This window comes from Esox lucius, chromosome 10, assembly GCF_011004845.1.
Source record: "Esox lucius isolate fEsoLuc1 chromosome 10, fEsoLuc1.pri, whole genome shotgun sequence".
In the NCBI taxonomy this organism is placed as follows: domain Eukaryota; kingdom Metazoa; phylum Chordata; class Actinopteri; order Esociformes; family Esocidae; genus Esox; species Esox lucius.
The window spans coordinates 22,331,404-22,337,435 of NC_047578.1; positions in this window are offsets into that span (position 1 = coordinate 22,331,404).

A 6,032-nucleotide genomic window follows, 5' to 3' on the forward strand; every position below is an offset into this window, starting at 1 on the left:
ATGGTCAGCGACAATACTCAGGTGGGCTGTGGGGTTTAAACGATGCTCAATTGGTACTAGGTGTGCCAAGAAAATATCCCCCACCCCATTACACCACCACCAGCCTTAACCATTGATACAAGGCAGGATGGATCCATGCTTTCATGTTGTTTATGCCAAATTCTGACCCTACCATCTGAATGTAACAACAGAAATGGAGACTCATCAGACCAGGCAACGTTTTTCCAATCTTCTATTGTTCCTTTTTCATTGATCCTGTGCAGATTGTAGCCTCAGTTTCCTGTTCTTAGCTGACAGGAGTGGTATCTGCTGTGGTTTTCTCCTGCTGTAGCCCATCTGCTTCAAGGTTTGACATGTTGTGCATTCAAAGATGCTCTTCTGCATACCTTGGTTGTAACGAGTGGTTGTTTGAGTTAATGTTGCCTTCCTCTCAGCTCAAACGAAGTCTGGCAATTTTCCTCTGACCTCTGCCTTCAAAGCATTTGTCCAGAGAACTGCCACTCACTGGATATTTTTTCTCTTTCTGACCATTCTCTCTAAACCCTAGAGATGGCTGTGTGGGAAAATCCCAGTAGATCAGCACTTTCTGAAATACTCAAACCAGCCTGTCTGGCACCAAAAACCATGCCATGTTCAAAGTCACTTAAATGATCTTCCCCATTCTGATGCTTGGTTTGAAATTTAGCAGATCATCTTGACCCCGTTTACATGCCTAAATGCATTGTGTTGCTGCAACATGATTGGCTGATTAGATATTTGCATTAACAAGCAGTTGAAAAGGCGTACCTTATGAAGTGGCCGGTGAGTGTATATATAACCTTAAAGGAGTCATTTGTGAATCCTAAATGAAACCCTTTATTTTTATGGTTTGTGTACCCTTATTTTCTAATATTTCTCTTAGCTACTGCAATTCATTCTTTTAATCTACTTATTTTTACTTATTAATAAGCTCTTCAGACTTTTATTCATCACTTAACTATTAGCAGAACCACTCACATCGTATGTTGCCAGAGATTGCTGACTGCTTTTGTTACAAGATCACTGTATGCCGTTTTCGAATTACAAAGCCAGTTTCTGATGCTCTGGATTATATTTTGGTCTTATCTTATACACACAATTTCTGTGTTATAGTGCATACTTAATACTTTAGTTCAAAGTATACTTCTGCATGTACACTGCTCAAAAAAAATTAAGGGATTGTTTAAATCACACATTGGCTCTCGATTAACGAAATGTATTAAAGTCTTTACTGTACATTGTGTAAATCGTTGAGAATAAAATGGTCAATGGAAACCAAAATCACCAACCGATTGAGGGCAGTTTTCAGACACCGAAAATCAAAGTAAACAATTGAAATCACAGGTTGTTCCAAACTGCGTTAATTTCATCATGGCAACTCAGAATGTTACTCAGTAGTATGTACTGCCCCCCACGTGCCTGTATGCACTGCCGACAACATCTGGGCATGCTCCTGATGAGACAGCGATATGGTGTCCTGGGGAATATCCTGGACATTCTGTGGCACTACTTGGCAGCGTCGAATGCACCAATACATAACGTCCCAGAGGTTCTCAGTTGGATTCAGGTCTGGGGAATGTGAGGGCCAGTCAATGGCATCAATGCCTTTGTCATCCAGTAACTACCTACACACTCTGGCCACATGCGGCCGGGCATTGTCCAGCACCAGGAGGAACCCAGGGCCCACTGCACCAACTTAAGATCAGACGATGGGTCTGAGGATTTCATCCCAGTATTTAACAGCAGTCAGGATACTGTTGGCTAGCACATGGAGGTCTGTGCGACCCTCCAAGGGTATGCCTCCCCAGATCTTCACTGACCCACTGCCAAACCAGTCATGCTGGATGATGTGCAGGCAGATTCCAATCGTGCTGCATGGTGCTGGGCTGTGAGCACAGGCCCCACTAGAGGACGTCGGGCCCTCATGCCACCCTCATCGAGCCTGTTTTTAACAGTTTGGTTAGAAACATGCACATCAGTAGCCCACTAGAGGTCATTTTGCAGGGCTCAGGCAGTGCTCCTCCTGTTCCTTCTCGCACAAAGGAGCAGCAGCTGATACCGGTCCTACTACTGGGTTGATGCCCTTCTACGGCCCTGTCCAGCTTTCCTGGTGTAACGACCCATCATCTGTTATCTCATCCATCAGGAAGGATAAGGAGAGAGCAATTGACTGTGACCAGTACCTGCAAAACCATTCCCTTTTTGGGGGTTGTCTTGTCTTTCTGCTGCCTCTCAATTGCACCTGTTGTCACTTTCATTTGCACCAAAACCGGTGTTACTGATTCACAATCACTTATGCATCCTAACTGGACAGATTGATATCCCTGAAGTTTAATTGACTTGGTGTTATACTTTGATGACTATGACGATGACATTTTTTTGAGCAGAGTATAAATGGTATAAAATTTCACTCAGATTGTTCAGTGTTCATTTTTCTTCATAGGTTTTTTTCAAATGTATTTTCTCAGCAGTAGATATTGTGTGGCTATGCAATATGGATTGAAACCATCCTTATACATTTTTGGAAATATCTGACTTTTTAATATCTGCCTAGTTTAAAGGAGGTCACAATTACCACTGCTCTTATAGCCAGGTAAATTTCTTACGGCATGGTATTTTTTGAAAACAACCTGCTGTAGGTAAGGCTGTCACAGCAAACTCCACTTCGTCTACCCTATGCATCTAAGCACCACATACATTGTGTTATGTATATACATTATTGAAATAAACCTTACGGATTATACCACTAACATTCAAATAAAATAATGGTGTTGAAAGAATATGAAGATTTAACAATGATTTACATGAAAGCCCAATATACATATAAAGATTATGATAGAGTTTTTATTCTGATATGCACTTTTCACATTCAACTATTCTGAGGCCACATATCATTGGCCAGTGATCCCACTGCACTAATTTGGAAACTTTTCTACCTAAAGTATTCTAAGTGATTTGTTGGTGAAAAGGCAGAATGATGCAATGCTCTTCAGGAGAAATGCTGGATTCAATTATAAGAACACTATCCAGAGTGTCTTGCATAACAGTAAGTAGTCTGACATAATTTGCCTGAGGAAACCCAGTCAACTTCTATAGAATATCCGGGAAAGCCACTCTTTCAAAGGCAAAGTCCAGTTGTTTGAAACCATTAATTGACTAGCTGAAATGACTATGTCATTTGGGGTACGCATGAATCTTGGCCTTCTGCTGGATTTTTAAGGAAGTGATCTTATTATCCAGCTCTTCCATAAACCCTTCATCCACAGATTCATTGTCACCCTCATCACCCTCCCCAGCTCCTTCTTTTGGTAAGAATATGTGAAGCTGTGTGCGTGCTGCCATGGGTGTTGGTGGTTTGCTAGGTAGACTCAGGCAGGGCTTTCCTCTCACTGTTAGACCTTCACATTGAGACGCCAGACGGTACTGCATCACCAGAGGACGCAGCTTGTTTTGATCAGTTGTCAGGGCCAGGCTTCGTGACCGAGGCTTCACCACCTTTGGGTGGGGTCTGAGGGGGTAGGAAAAGTGGGTGTACGCTGGTCTGCTGCCGCTCTGGCCCTTTCCCACTGATGGGTCATGCGATTTGTAGTGAGGCAGAGGCGGGGGTCGTTTTCCGACAGGTGGCTGGCGGTTGCAGGAAAACCCTCCGCACGCCACTCGTTCCCCCAGAGTGTAGAGCGAGGGCTCACTGATGCTGCAAAGAGTTACAGAGGCGGACAGAGACGGAGGATTTGAGTAAGTTACACATTTTCAAGGGAAATAAGATACAGCTTATGAAAGAAAACAAAGGAATCTTTTTTTTTTTTTTTTTAAACATACCCTGTAATATAATTGGCCCTTTCAAACAAGCGTTTTAGTACTACTCCTAAAGAGTTTAATAAAAGTATTTAAATAACATACTGTATGCAGTCCATTTGCTTAATTTAATAGCAGGTTGATTAATAGTTACATTTTTTGAACAAACTATGGAAAGTGATGTGATCATGTGTGGCTATTCTCCAACGTTTTCGTGCATGGAATCAGCAAAACTTTGCCTTGTTGCTTTATCGGGACAGTTTAAGTAAAAGAAAATCATTAAAGATGTTTTCTGAAAAACAGCAATTGGTTGATGCTTGTCCACACATTTAGGTGATGGAAACAATTGTGATACAACTTTCAAAATGGCTTTTAGGCTACTGCCATCATTTTAGTATCCACATCTGTAGCACTTATGTTTACTGTGTGTGTAGAATACACACCTTCCTGAGTCCAACCTTTAAAGGGACAATAATAGGTGGGAGGGTGGCCCAGATGTTAGAACATTTTCATTCTGTCCTATAGCAAGGCAGTTAACCTTTATTTCTCCCAGGTTGTTGAAAATAAGAATGTGTTCCCAGTTAAATTTGGGGAATGAACTTACTCACACCATGCAAAAGCTAGAGCAAATTTGAATGGAGTGTAACACAAGCTAGGGCCAAAATGAATGGAGTGTAACCAATGTACTTGACCCACATTACAATTACACATACAGTTAAGATATCCTTACACCTGACATTTCTGAAAGACTTGTTGCCAAAGCAAATGTTGTTGAGCAAATAACCTCTGATCGTTGTAAAACAGATTAAGTAGCACAGTAATAGTATTTAACAAAACTAATGGGTTAGCTAACAGGTTTTTTGAACAAGTGATTGAAAAATATTATAGAAAAACAATTATAAAACTGTTAGAAGCAATATACAGAGCTGACCCTTAGGTCACACATATCACATCAAAATGTTAAGAAGCCATATCAATAAACACAGATACAAAGACAACCATTGAGATAGAAAATAAACACTCATGCAATGCATTTCTTTATAACACTGTACCTAAGAATTGAACACCGCAACAAACATGAGTGTTCCCAAGTCCTGCAAATCCAATATTGGTCACATGGATATCCTACGACTATTGGGATCGGCTTACCTGAGTGGAGTTGTGGTGGTCTGCCTGTGCTTGGCATTGACAGCAGCCAGTGAAGGCAGCCGGACAACATCCCTGAGCCGGGTCTCATTAGCATGTGGGCAAGGGGGCACAGAGGTAGACTGGAGGTAGGTTCGGACAAGAGATCTGCTCCTGTGCATAGCTCTTTGGTGCCATAGCACGCTGGTGTCTAGGCTAAAGCTAGCAGGGGCTCCTGTGGTGCTCATGCCTACCGTAGAAACAGCAGACTATAAAGCACTGTCTCAGTGCGTGTACTAGGCACTCCTGGGGGCGCATGTAGCCAGCTGAGGCTGATTAATCATGCATGCCCATTAAAGATACATTGGTAAGACCAGCCAGGTGGACACCCCCTACTGTATACCCCCTCCCTCTCTGGCTGTCTAGGTTCAGCTTACACTGCCGGTATCCGGGAACAGGTTGATCACAGGCAGGGGCAAGTGGTTTTTGGACCTCTTGAAAACAATAGGGTTGATTTACTCTTCTACCAGACCCTGTTCTTTTCATGCTATTGTTCATTCAGCCATAACAGGTTGCAATTTAAGTTTAGCATACCATTCCAAAACTGTGGTTTTTAAAGTATACCTGTAAACATCGCCACAAAACATAAGCCTACTTGAATTTCAGGCTTTAAGACAACTTACTTTCCACACTTAATGGCTACTTTATGGGTTAGTATGATTTCAGTAGAGCAATAGCACATGAGCAACACTTTAAACAGGCTGGAAATAAATTGCTGGAATGGGGTGACATTTTCTTAGGTTGATTTTTGATAGATGTCAAATAACAGAAATGTGGAATAACTCAAGTAAATGGAAAGGCTAAACAAAGGCTCTTAAATGTGTTCTAATGTGAACGTTAGTAATTTCCACGCTTTGTTCTTAGTTCATGATAAAGAATAAACATTAAAATAATGTGTCTATATCATCCCAAAAATAATTTGGCATTAAGGATAACATTGAAATCAGTCCTGGAGCAAAGGGCACTGAGAACATGTAGGGGCAGCATTTCTGACAAACTAACCATATAACCTTACAGGAGACCGGCACCAGTCA